This window comes from Lissotriton helveticus, chromosome 11 (genome assembly GCF_964261635.1).
Source record: "Lissotriton helveticus chromosome 11, aLisHel1.1, whole genome shotgun sequence".
Taxonomy (NCBI): Eukaryota; Metazoa; Chordata; class Amphibia; order Caudata; family Salamandridae; genus Lissotriton; species Lissotriton helveticus.
Window position 1 is genome coordinate 177,385,404 of NC_136072.1, and position 14,481 is coordinate 177,399,884.

Consider the following 14,481-nt stretch of genomic DNA (forward strand, 5'->3'; position numbering starts at 1 on the left):
GGTAGGTATGACAGTACTCGAATAGGGACTACTACTCGAATTGAGTAGTAGTGACATAAACGAAGGGTTGATTTTAGTCAAATTAGTCTCATGGAATGTAGCATGAGTGAGTACAAAAACAGGTGACCCTGAATGGAACAATTACATGAATACCTTTGATATCTGTGTTTTGCAGGAAACTTGGGCTACAAATCAAATACACAGAGTTGGATATAAAACATATCAGATAGACGCGGTTCCATCAACCAGAGGACGGGCCTCAGGGGGTTTATTAATATGGGTCAGTGTATCTATTAATATTGGCATAAAAAATTTAAATATTGACTCTCTTGATTTACTTGGCCTAGAAATGACTACTGATGATAAAAGGGTGATTTATCTTATTAATGTCTATAACAGACCATGCCCATCCTATAAGGAGTCACCATGCATTGATAAATTAGAGACTCTTATGGACACTTTGGGTCCAGAAGCAAGTGTAATTATATGTGGGGACATGAATTGTAATTTCGAACCTATTATAGCCATGTATAAATTGTATGAAGAAGAGGATGCTGCTAATGGAATACCTTCTCTAGTTAGTAATGGGGCGGCTGCCGGAACCACCCTAGCTCTTCAGATCACAAGGTTACTCACAAGTCAAGGACTGAGGGCATGTAATGGGCGCCTGCCATCTGATAGCCCGAAAGCACCCACTTTCAAGAGGCGTACATGTGAAAGCAAAATAGATTATGTCATTGTCTCATTCGATCTATGGCCATATACAAAAGACCTGAGGGTTAAGGAAAGATTTGATAGCGATCACCGCCCCCTTGAAACTAGTTTTTTACAGAGTTTACTAAAGGGGTTGGAAGTTAGCAAGGGAGGTCAAAGCCAAATACAACCACCCACAATAGACAACATTATTCTTAGTAATAATCGCCGGTCTGTGAAATGGGCATATATCTTGGGAAAAGAAGAGTTATTGGTCAATATTTATTGTTCTCTTGCAAACACATTTGATTCATATAACCCTGTTGAATGTGAATCAGGTGAATTTATTAAACTGCACAAAGCCTTTTTCAACAATCTATTAGAACTTCTGACAAAAAAAGTCAAAAAAGGGACTGGTGTAGTGAATGCAGTGCCTGCTGGCAAACCCTGGTTTAGTAAAGAATGCCGTGTCGCAAAATCTATACTGATTGACGCACTTAAAACAAAGGGTGCTTTAGAAGTAAAAGAAAAAAGGAAATTATATAATAAAGTATTGGCAAAAGCAAAGTCTTCCTGGGACGAAGAACTCTGGTCCAGTATGTTGTCAGCGGCTAAGACAAAGGACCAGAAGTTATTCTGGGAAATAGTAGCTAAGGGAAATAAAAGAGAGAAAGGCTCCAGAGAGGTCTTCCTAGATGAGGCAACGTGGATAAACCACTTTACGAACCTATATGCGGCGCAAGGGCCTGGGGGAGTAGTGCAGGAAGAGAGAGCTCTACCTGTTGTAGATGATGCACACGCACTGGTAGTTTTCAACATGCAGGAGACAGAGCTAGCTATTAATTCGGTCAAACAGGGGAAGGCCCCTGGTCTTGACAAAATCCCAGGTGACCTCTTCAAGCATGACTTGGCTGTATGGGCACCATATTTAAATCATCTGTGTAATACAGTTGCGGCTGGCGAACCAATCCCGGATACACGGAATGGCGCAGAAATTATCACAATTTTTAAAAAGGGGGACAGAAGCGATCCAGCTAACTATCGCCCCATAAGCCTTTTAGATATAACCCAAAAAATATATGCCAGGCACATATTAAACCGTATTAATGCATGGTTGGAACAAGAATCAGTTTTAACAAAATACCAAGCGGGCTTCAGAGAAAAAAAAGGAACCATAGACCAGGTACTAAGGTTATGCTGCTTGTATTGGAAATATGTCATCATTCGCAAAGGCCACTTGTATGTGGCTTTTGTTGACCTACGAGCAGCATTTGATCTTATCCCCCGAGATCTACTATGGGAATCCTTGAAATGCCAGAGACTCCCAGGGGATTTGTAAACTTTGGTGATGGGTCTCCACAAGGAGAATTATGCTAAGGTTAGGTGGGACCCAAACTGGGAACTTTCACAATCTATCCCTATAAAAAGGGGAGTATGCCAGGGGTGCGTGCTGGCCCCTACACTCTTCTCCCTCTTTGTTAATGACATCCCGTTCTACATGGAGAAGTGTGATAATGATTCACCTAGATTGGGGGGTGAACGGGTTCCGTCCCTCCTTTTTGCGGACGATACCATCCTTATTTCACAAACACCGCGGGGTCTCCAGAATTTATTAGAAAGGTTCCAGTCATATTGCAATCTTAAAGGGTTAGACATTAATATAAAAAAAACAAAATACATGGCACTGAGCCCGCACAAAAGTTTTAGAAAAAACCTAATGTTAAATGGCCACCAATTAGATCACGAGCAGAACTTTACATATTTAGGTGTACTAATTGATTACCTACTAGCATGGAGACCGCAGCTAGAAAAAACGAAAATAGTGTTCAAACAAAACTGCCTTCCAATTTTAAAAAGACACAACAAATGCTTAAACAAGGCAGTTACCCCAGCTTTAGAGATCTTTAGGTACAAGGTTCAATCAGCGGTACTATATGGAGCAGAATTATGGGGACCAGTATGCAGGAAGACTTTTGAAACCCTTGAGAATAAGTTTTTTAGGGGATTACTAAAAGTGCCCACTAACACCCCGCTGACACCACTATTTTTGGATCTGAATATCAAACGTACTGACCAACACGCAATGCTGAGACCACTATTGCTGTGGGTCAGATTATGGACAACTCCCGAACTGAACAAATATAAAAACGGGTTGAAAGAAGTCATGGATCTAGATAGCGGCAGTAAAATTTACTGGTTAAAGCATGTAAGATCCTGGTTAGTTAAACTAGGACTAGCCCGTTTTTGGAGCGAGCCAGAATCTATGAGTGTGGGTTCAAGAAAAATTGTTAAATTGTCATTCTGGTCCTATATAAGTTATGACTCTGCATACATCAAAATCCATGGCCCCTTAACTGAACATTTTTTAATGGTTAAAGATGTGGCACATTTTGAAACATTTTTGGATGAGGTACAGCCGCCACTAGCAAAAACCTTGTATGTAAAAAACAGATATGGAATATTGAGAACTAAAGCCCTTGAGAAAAGTTGGGTGAAGACAAACAGTGATCTCAGCACTTTATGCTGTAACAATGTAAGGGAAGATATCTTACATATATTATTTTTCTGTTCCAGTTATGCGAAGTCAAGGAAAAAGTGGATAGTGCCGCTATGTCGCATTATTGGTTCGAATTCCGATAAGGAGGCTGGTAGAATTTTAAAAACAGACACCCGTCAAGTAATTGTGTTTGGCATCAGTAGATTTCTTCTCGCTGCTAATTTTATTAGATTGAAAATGGGTCTTCACTTTTAACCATATAACTTGTTGAAACCCTCTTAAACTAATATCATGATCGTTACATATACCATAAGTAAAGGATGACCGAGTACCCAACTTTACGGTTGGGCATACCAACCATGTAATATTTTCTTATTATTTCATTGTAATTTTTAATTATTATGCCATGGTGGTTACAAATGTAATTGTTTTTTAGCCCTGTAAAAATGTTGATTATTTTTAACTTTATATTTATTCAAAATGTGTGATGATTTTTTTGACCGTAATACGATGACACAAATAAGATGACGTAGACCAGGATGAACTGAACTTATAATGTAATGTAATCCTAAGTAGATCTTCCATACTCCACTTGTGCTTTTGAATATTATATAATTGTATTTTAATGAATTTTAACTGTATATCTTTTATGATGCAACTGCAACGAAATAAAGATTATTGAACTTGACCACATTAAGAATGGCAAACAGTGTCTGAGACACTGTTGTACATCCCAATTAGTGAGTCGCAAATTGCGAGTCGCAAATTTGTGGGTCGTACATCTAGCCCATATTTCCCTAGCTCCTAAATTACACTCTAGTATGGAAGTCGTTTTCGGCCTGAAGCTACGATTAAAAAATCACAGGGTTTGTGAATGCAAAAGTGTTTTCCAAATGTACAAAAGCCCTTTCAAGAGTTTCAAAAGTCTTTCAGACTACTAAAAATGACTGTTGTAGCCATTTACGAATCGGAAATAGGAATGGGCTGAGAGGGGAGTTTTCCTCTTTTTTTAGTGATATGGAAAGGGATTAATCACTGGTTTTCGGATCGCACACCATTGGTCAGTTACAGGCACCTGAGCTGGGGTGGTAAGGTATTTGCAAAGGGAAAGCTGTCCCTTTGTAAAACCTTCCCCTTTGGAATTGTGTTGGCGGTCTAAGAGGCGGGTCAGCAAACAGCAGACCACTGCCTGCTCCCTCAATGTTTTCCCAAACAGAAAACGTGTGTTTTTAAAAAGCAGTATCTACACTTTTAATAGGCACAGGAGTGGCAGTCTGCTGTTCCTTCAAGGCCTCAATCGCTGCATTTCTGGCCAATAAAAGGGAATCGCAAACTGAGACCTGATTAACTAATAGTTATTAGGCAGTTCGTTTTCCACTACATTGTTACATCACAAATTGAATTTCCATGCACAAACCAGTCAGCAAGCAAAATAACATCACTGGTTTGCAAATTGGAATGAAGCACCTGGCCCTTTGGCTGCTTCCATTATTGTGCAAAAAGTGTCTACTTCCTGAAAAAGTCCTATTTTTTTTTAATTTGCCTATACTCATAGCCACTGGAATTATGTGACTGTGTGGCCACAGAGATTTTTGCATAATTATAGATTTGCCGCATTTGCCATATAATCCGTCATCTGCTGCATAATTTGCAGATTTTACCCCAAAAACTGTTTCCAGCTCAAATGGTTCAAAAGTCACTAAAAATGCAGTGACACCTGTCTCCGTGTAGTGGAATGCCCTTTGCAAACGTTAACTGGCCACCTTTCTGTTCCTATTTCTATTTTTGGGTGTTAATGTCAAAATAATCAAGTAATATTATTACAAAATGTGCTTGCCTTCTCTGCTGCAATTAACTCAATCCTGGCACATAATTTGGTCTTCCCCTGCTGCATAATCCTAGTGGCCCTCCTACATTAAGTTCCTACAATGCAACCCTTGGTGTTAGAGGATGCACCACCCTTTTTGACAATTGAGTTCTAATGTCTGAGTTTTATCCCTGGTAGTGTCTGGTGCAATAGTCTTTTTTGGCGCCCCCATGAAATCCTTTTTTCTGCATACCCTCACTACCACTCTCCAACAGTGAACCTCATCGCCCCATAATCTTTCTCTGATATTCATTTGTTTTTTTATAGTGCTACTCATAGCTCACTCCCACTCAGGTCTGTGATCTATATGGTATATTAATCTTCCGTGCTATTTTAGGCTAAGCCCAAACGGCCACTAGGCCAGCGGCAATCCGTGGAGGTAAGTGCGGTGGGACGGGAGGGGGGAAGTCGACAGATGTAGGAATAGGGAAAATTAAATAAATAAATAGTTCCTATTCCGTCATCTGTCAACATTACACACGCCCCGCCCTACCGCGCTTACCTGCACGGACCGTTCCTGCACCAGATAAAAATTCCGATCTCTCACCAATAGGAACATTATTCACCAGGGTTATCTTGACATTGTTATAGTTGGCAGAAAACGAGGATGTTCATGTGCTTCTAAACCAAAAGTTATTTTTTAGCTCAAGTCGCACTGCCCTAAAGCCGGCCTGATTAACCTGATAGGTTGTGTGATCCTGTGGGAGCAAGGTGGGGTCAGAGAAATTATCTCCCAACTCCTCCCAGAGACCACCACAGCCTGAAAACAGTTCTGCACTACAGACTGGATCTGCCCCCAAGGTAAAGAGGAATGAGATTAAAACAGAAAGATATAGAGCTATCCTGGTCAATCTGACCACTCTTTGGATAGATGTCTCTCTGATTATTTCTGTCTGGTTGACCTCCCTAGTGGTGTAGGAAGTGTTTGTGTGTGTTTCTACAAGAAGCAAGGGGTAAGTAGAGATTACTTGGAAATAAACTGCTAAGCCAAATCTCAACATCTCCACCATCATATTTTGTGGTAATAATTCTTACCTACTAATGCCTGCTTTTCCACTAGTGAGTTTAAATCCTCATTTTCAGGACAGTTTTTTTCCAGAAATATGTTCTAGAAGGGAAAAAGGCAGGTGATTACTTCTTGGGTGTCAAGAGCTTCCTAATTTGCTTCTCTTTATGTTATCTGACTTTCAACGTAGGATGCCTGCTCCCGTATTTGTCTCCAGGAATTAGTTTAATTCCTTAAAACATTTGCCATCTTATCATCATTTAAAAGAAAATGAGTGTAATTGAAAACAGTTCTGGCGGCCAAACATTGTTTAATCAATTAATCCTGTTAAACAGTTTATAAACATTATTGTGGAAGTCATTTATTGACAGGTATTTTTTTGTAAACTTTTTTTTTTTTACTGAACAATGTATCCCTTTGTCTTTTTCAGGAGTTTTCGAGGTCGGGCTGCAGATAAGAATCAAGGATGCCCATGAGGGTAATTTAAGACACTCTTTAATGCACAGAGCATGCACATGTTACAGTAATTTTCAAACAGATGGCTGTTGGTGAGTTGTCTTTGTCTCCTTTATATTACACGATTCACTTATGGTCCTCGGCGACTGGATCGCTATAAAGGAACAGGCAGCAGAGTGGAAAAGCCCCCTAGACGTTTGTGAACAATGGAAGATTCCTCCTAAACACAACAGCAGGTTAGTAAAATAACAAGCATTTGTCAGACAGACGCGGATTTTGTAAACATCCATGTCAAAGATGGCTGCTGTTCCTGTGACAGTTGGAACTTGTGTGAGAAATCAGACCACAGGGGGGATATTTACAAAAAGATGTCAGAGCGTGGTGTTACTCCAAAATGGGTAATGTAGCGCTCCTACGATTTTTAAATGCAGCGATGCAGCGTTTTACAAACATACAGAGCACCCCTGCCTGCCCCTTAGCGCTGGTGCTAGAAAAGTAGCCTAGCGCCAGTGAGGGCACCCTTGTGCCATGTTCTAAGGGTGCCTGCACTGCAGGGGAGATTGTTTATGTGCAGGAAGGGACACCTTCCAGCACATAAACAATCTTTAAAGGCGATTTGCTAAAAGAGCAAAATATGAGGAGAAATTAATCATTTCGGCTCGTATCGCCATCCTAAGACCAGGTTTTTCCCTGGTCTTAGTTTTTGGTTCTGCCCCATCCTTGTAAATTTTGGGCAGTGTCAAAAAGCAAGGGGTGTTGCGGTGGAATGCCCACAGAAACACCTATTGGCTCCCCCTTTGCCACAGCAGACTGCTGCTGGAAGGGGCATATTTACAAGGTGGCGTTAAGCCACGTTAAGTGACTTAACACCACAATGTAAATGTGCAGTAGAGAGCAGTGCCACCGGAGCATCAGAAAAAGTGACGCTCCAGTGGCGTTATGGGCTTGTAAATATGCCCCCAGGTTTTGTGTCACAACACATTGAACTCGGCCCGCACAAAAGCCTGGACGCAGTTTACACGGCCCAGCACATTAGCACCATCCACATTCAACGGGGAGCAGACCTGACACCTCTAAAATATTTGGGGCTCACAGCAATTTAATCAAGTATAGATATTTTATGTACTAGACTCCGTCTGCACACTTACTGTGTATGCACTGATTACTTATCGTTAAGCAGCATTACTTCAAGTCCAAGTCTTCATTGTCATAATCCAAATGAAGTATTATTTCTCCTAACCCTGAAAAAGGATTGTCTTTCCTAGCCTAAAAATAACAACATTTTGTCTCTCTTAACTCACACCTTTGTTATGTTTACATCCCTTCCTGCCCCTATAAATGACTTCTATCTCCTTCTTCCTAATAAATGCTAACATTTCCCTCTGGAAGGGATTAGTAAGAGTCAAGAAGAGAGAAAATTAAGGACTGTGATAAGGAAGACTTGGACTTGTAGTAATTAAGATAATATATAAGTAATCAGCACATTACCTCCTTGCCTGTCTTTGTCATCCCAGTCCAAGCGAAGTGAGGATGTTCCCTAACAAAATCAGAACCGAGCACAGGGTCAAGGTACAAAAACAAACATGAACATCCTCTTTCGAACAAGAGGATTACACAAACAGGACCCAGTACAACAGTTTAAAAGTATATCCCCAGATAAAAGGGGAGAACCCCTATGCCACAACCAAGGAACTGCATAACTTCTAACTGGGAGAATAAAAGTACCAAAAAAACAGAGTACAAGTCACCATCAGAAACCCAGAGAAGACTGAACTTATCCTCTGAAACTGACAATTTTCATAGAAATAACACAAATGTCAAGAAATCAAACAGGCCTCCTATAAGAACAGAATATGACTTCAAAACCAACATATCTAGGTGCCTCAGGGTGAGGGAGAAAGCTGGATGCAGACAGGGCCTCAAACCCATGTAATCAACATGGCAAAAACCACCACAGAATTCTAACAATAGGCTCACATGGGGCAGAGGAAAAGAAACACAAAGAGAAATGAAAATACGATGTGGCCCGAGAAACCCAACAGGTCCAAAGGCCCAACTAGCAATAAAAAGGGTAATAACCTCCCCACCTATGATGAACCGGCATGAAAAAAGACTTTTAATGAACTGACACCCTGTTGCTGTAAAAATGCCCCTACACTAGCTGCGAATGTGAAAGACCACTGTGTAATCCATTAAGCGAAATCAATGGGAAAAATGGAGAAGCCTGAAATTTGAGACTAAGCCATACCAGCCATTAGTATCAAAAAACTTTAGAATAAGTAAATGAGTAAATAATTAAATCAGAATGGCACAAAAAGGAAACCACAAATCAGTGCTTAATTTGTAAAATATTAAGTGCCAGGGCTCTGACCAGGAGGTCACTGAGTTTGCACCATCCATCGCCCTTGTCATCGCTGCCAAAACAACTACTAACCATTTCTCTCGCATGTAAATGCGACGGTTGGTTCAGGGTATTCCAGGTCCCCAAAGCTAAAGGAATGGCTGGGGAGGCAGGTATTAGCAATTTTAATGCATATTGTATTCCTAAACAACCTTTGTTCTGCTCATCTCTAAATTAGATGAGCAGCGCCATCATGTGGTAGACTGTTCTAAGTGTGGTGTTGACAATTCGGTGCCGAGAACCGGAAACTAAATAAGTACTGGTGTTGAGCACTGGAAAGCACCAGCTCAAATTAAGCACTGCCACAAAGGTTTTATAGCTGACAGACACAAGGAGAAATCAAAAATAAAGAAATAGCATTTTTGCAAGAAACATAATAAAGGATTGATTAAAGTAGCAGATGGGACAGAAAAGAGTCAGTTGTACCTCAAACATGGCCCCCTTGAAATATGAAATAGGAGAGTAAGGGAATCACAATTGCTGCTTGCTGTAAGCCTCATACAAGCCACACACAAACTTGACACCTGTTGCCGAATTACTAAACACTATAACATCCAGAATTGTTTGTTATATGACAGGACAGACAAACCACAGCCAGGCTACTGGAGGTTCACCACAAGTCTGAATAAACAGCAGCTGACTGACAAGTGAAGATGACCATGCCATTTGGCTTACATCTATAAAACAAGGAAAGGCAGACAGAGGTGACAGTAAAATGTGAATCTCAATATTGAGGCTGACATTTTGAGACAATGACATTTAGGCCAAGTGCTCGACATAAAATAGGTCCTATTTATGCTCAGCTCGGGAATTGCTTAGCTTAGGGAGTGATATTAATATAAACAAACCGAATTGGGATAAAAATATATATCTTCAAATGCACTAAAATTCATACTAACCACTTTGTGGAATCTGAGCCATGTACTGAAGGTATCTGCAAGACCAGAGGTTCGACCCCTTGCACTGAGGTATTGTTCCTGGCATCTAGATTATGTGACGGGCCACTATGTAAAGCGTCATGGTCTCAAATTGAGAATTCCTACACCACTACACCATATTGGACTCTATAAAGACAAAATTGCTTAGAAAAAGCTAATTTTGCTTTTGTCTATCTACTTTTGTGAGAATGTTTTGAGGCAGAACTCAAGAAACCTCTCTATAGTTGAATGTCTGGGAAAGACTTGCCAATCAGATGTTGGGAACCAGTATAAAATCAGTTGACATTGTCATGCCTTTTAGGTTAGTCCCATCATGTACATACCAATTGCATACATTATGTCCCATCCACAAAACATAACGGTCTTAGACAGGTGACCTTTTACCTAGAAGCTTACTTCTATCTCTCCGACATCAGGCTCTTGGTACCATATCCTAATCCCTGTACCTGACGTACACAAACATGTCCCCAGGAACAGTAGATTTATTCTGTACAAGGGTCACCACTTTTTTCATTCATGGCAAACAGCCAGCTGTGAATGATCATGTTTGTTTAGAAAAGGATTAGCAGGGGATTAGCGAATGTTTATAAAACATATCAATTCTAGAAAAACCCTGGAGTGACCACTTTAGTTTAAAAAAGATTCTCAGGGAGGAGGAGCCTAGCTGGCGACCAAGATGGCCGCTTAGGGAGTCGGCTCCGCCGATCTCCCTCTCCCTCTTCGACATCCTGCCGCATATCCTGTTGCTGAGCCCCAATCCTGTGCGTGGGAATAGAAGCGACCGCCGCCGGAGTTTGCCCGAGCCGCCTCCGAGGTCCGGCGGTGAAGTTACGTTGCCGGACGGTTTGGGGCCTGGTCCGTCGGCCAAGCCGGGGCCTCAGGTGCTTTGTTGGCCGGCCGAGAGTGCGTCAACATCGGGCGCGGAAGACCGGGAGGTCCCGGTCCGTCCCGATCATTTTGGGAAAACGCGGCTGATTGACTGCGAGCCGGAAATAAAATATGTTACAATGGCGTGGAGGCGGGGGGGCCTGAGCCGAAAAGGTCACGCCTTCCTGAGCAGGAATACAGTGCATTGGACCACAAAAGTACACACCAGCCCCAACAGATCATTGCAAATGAGTTAAGGACTATGGCACTATCCCAACTGGCGCATAGCTTGGAGCACCTCAGTAACGACGGCGAGATCGGCCGGTGGGGGTGCAGCCCCGGAGGTCGGCACGAGGAATAGGAGCCCTGAGTGCCGCTTCACCTGCCATTAAAATCGCGATAGAGGCCCTTCCGGAGAGAGTGGCGGTGGGTGTCTCTCCCCGTGGGGAGTCTCCAGGAGCTGTGAGCGGTGTTGGGGGACACACGGGGGGCGTTTGCCGGGCCATCGTGCAGGAGGTCCATTAGCTTGGCAGAGGCACAGCGTGTTGCGACTGGTTCCGGGGGGTGCCTGGGAGGCGCTCCCCATCTGAGGCAAACCTGTGAGTGGAAGGCGGTGGCTGGATACGGAGGCACAGAGAATTGCTGGGGCAACGCTTGGTAGTGGGAGGAGGCACCAGACGGATACTCCTGTACTCTGGCCGAAACAACGGTGAGCTCCGGGGGAGAGCCTGTCGGAGACTCTGTGCTGCGGAGCAGTTGGCTTGCATGGTGGGCGACCGAGTCTGAGCCGACCAGTTTTTGAGTCCGGGGGGTGAACTTCAGAGGCAATGCTATAACCCCGAGGGGGTGGCCATTTTTCCCTAAAGCTGTGCAGCTTCTTCCATGTGTAGCGGACCGGGAGGTGAGGTATGGCCCGGTGGAGATTCGTGGGGCGAGTGTGGAGAAGGCCTCCATTGAGTAGTGGAGTGGTGTGACAAAGACGTGAGCGGCAAAATGGTGACGAAAACAGATCAGGACAAAGCCCTGCCTCGAACCTCCAAAGGGGCCAGGAATGTTCAGTCCAATAAAATAGATCGCTATACCCTGCCCAGGGGGTCCCCGGCGAAGTCGAAACGGGCGCACGTGGGAGGGGAGGCAGACACTCCTTCTTTGGTAGAGCCAACATTGACGGATCTCATGGTGGCTATTACTGGTGTCCAAACGTCTCTGGGTCAGAAGATGGAGGCCCTGGATAATAAGATAGACACCGTCGCAATCGAAGGGGGGCTGATGAGAGCGGATCTCACTAAGGCAAGTGAGAAGGTGAAGTCGCTGGAGGTCAAGACGGCTAGCCTCATAGATGATATGAATCTGTTGCAACAGGAAATGCGGGACCTTAAGGCCTCAAGAGTCCTCATAGATCGGAAGTTGGATGATTTTCAAAGGTAGGGCATGGCGTAACATCGTTCGCATCTTAGGGGTGCCCGAGAAGTTGAGGGTCAAGCGCCTGACCTGTTTGTTGAAAATATTGTGCTCAACCACCTCAAACCTAAAGGTCTCAGTAAATTCTTTACAGTCTAACGAGCGCATAGGGTTCCGGGGGCAGGCCCAGGCCCAGGCCTTGGGCGCCTCCCCGTCCTATGATTGCAAGGGTCCTGAACTTTTGAGACAGGGATGTGATATTGCAGGGGGCTCAATTAGGTCCCCCATTAAAATTTGAAAACACGACCCTTTCTTTCTTCCCGGATTTCACTCAAACGGTGCAAAAACTGCGACAGGGGTTCTTGTCGGTGAAGAGGAGCTTGCGAGATAAGGGCATGAAATACGCCATGATGTTCCCAGATCGTCTTCGAGTGGAGTATAACGGGAAGGCATGTTTTTTTGACAATCCTGAAGTGGTGACGGACTGGTTGGACAGCACGCATGCAGCGGAGATGGAGAGCCAAAATAGAGGAGAGGCAGATGATCAATAAATAACTGACCACGGTGCTAAACTGTGGAGTGCTATACACGGGAGGCGGGTCGGGCTAGCAATACTTCCCGGATACCTCTAACTTGGTAAAGATGCTTTGGGGATTGATCCATGCAGAGGCGGTGTAGGGAGGGAGGGGGTGAGGTGGGCTTGTCCTGGGGCCCTCGTCCATTTTCTATTTTTAGTTAGTTGTAGAGTAGGTTGTGGGCGACAGGCACACTGCTGGTTGGGGATGAGCGTAACCTACAGGCAGGGGTGCAGGGTGGGGGTGGAGGAGTGAGAGTTGCCGGGGGTTTGAGAATCCGAGGTTTCTTTACAGTTGAGATTATAATATGTGCAACATTATTAGAAGTTTGTTTAATTTGTTTCTTTTATGCAAAAAAGAGGGGGTATCCCCGACTAGAGTTCCTAATACGGGATAAATACAATATTTGAAAGAAAGAAATTAGGAACTAGTGTTTAGAAACCATGGACATAGACGGACTAGTGACAGCACAAACTATAGTAAGACAGAAAGCATGATACAACATTATTTTATTGAATTTTCATTGTAATAAAAAGCACAGTTGTCATTTGAATATACATAATTATTATGTGCATGCCTTCATTATATATGTGACTTATTGTCTTCATATACAGACTAATGTTGTCAGATCCTATACAGTTTTCATAATGATGTAGCTAGAGTTGGGATATAACAAAGGCTAATTGTAGGGATATTTATACATTAAAACATGGCTGAATGTATCAACTAACTAATTTCTTTCTTTCAAATAATTTGTTTCTTTTATACATCAGGCGACTTAGATATGATGTACCTTCTTAATGTCTTCTGGTAGACAGGGGTTGGGGATTGCCACGCTCAGTTGGAATGTGAATGGGCTAGGAGACAAGATAAAAAGGGGAATAGTTAACCAGCTGATTAGGAGACACGCTCTGGATTTAGTGTTGTTACAAGAGACACATCTGGTGGGTAATCGTTGTATGGCACTGCACGGGGGGTACAGGCTAGTGGCACATGCTGGATTTACCTTGGGTTCCAGGGGGGTGGGGATCTTAGTGAGAAATTCCTTCCCACTGACCATTCAGGCCACATGGGCGGAAAACCGCGGCAGATACATTGGCATTTCGGGGTTGTGGGAGGGGAGGACTGTTACCTTTTTGTCTGTATATGTTCCACCGGCCCTGCAGACTGAAACCTTTCGTGACCTGTGTAGAATTTTTTTTAACTTTACCCTTTGGGATGTTGATTGTGGGGGGAGACTTTAATGCTGTGATGAATGGCGAAGTAGATAGGCTCCCCGCCCAAATTCTGCCACCATCTCGGCGGTGGTTATCGGACTTTGTAGAAACCACTGGGCTGGCAGACGGGTGGAGACGGAGGAATCCAGGAGAAACATATTATACGCACACCTCTGCCGCACACCACTCCCTCTCAAGGATAGATTATGTCTTGGTGCCGATGTCACAAGTGGCAGGGGTCAGAGAGGTGGGACATCTGGGTAGGGGGATCTCTGATCACTCATCAATCTTGCTTAGTGTAGAGGTGGGACAGAGAGACGTGGGTAGGATCGCTCCCATAAATGCATGGCAATTGAGGGACCCTGCCTTCAAGAAGGAAATTAGGCAGGTCACGGAACGGTATTTCCAAAATAATGTGGGAACGGTGGAGTCAAAGTGTTCCCTGTGGGAGGCATACAAAACCGTTGTCCGAGGGGAAGTAATGTCTCTGATCTCTGGAAAGAAGAAAAAGGGTCGGGCGGAGGTAGATAGAGTGGAGGCAGAATTGATGGCCTTGGAGGGGG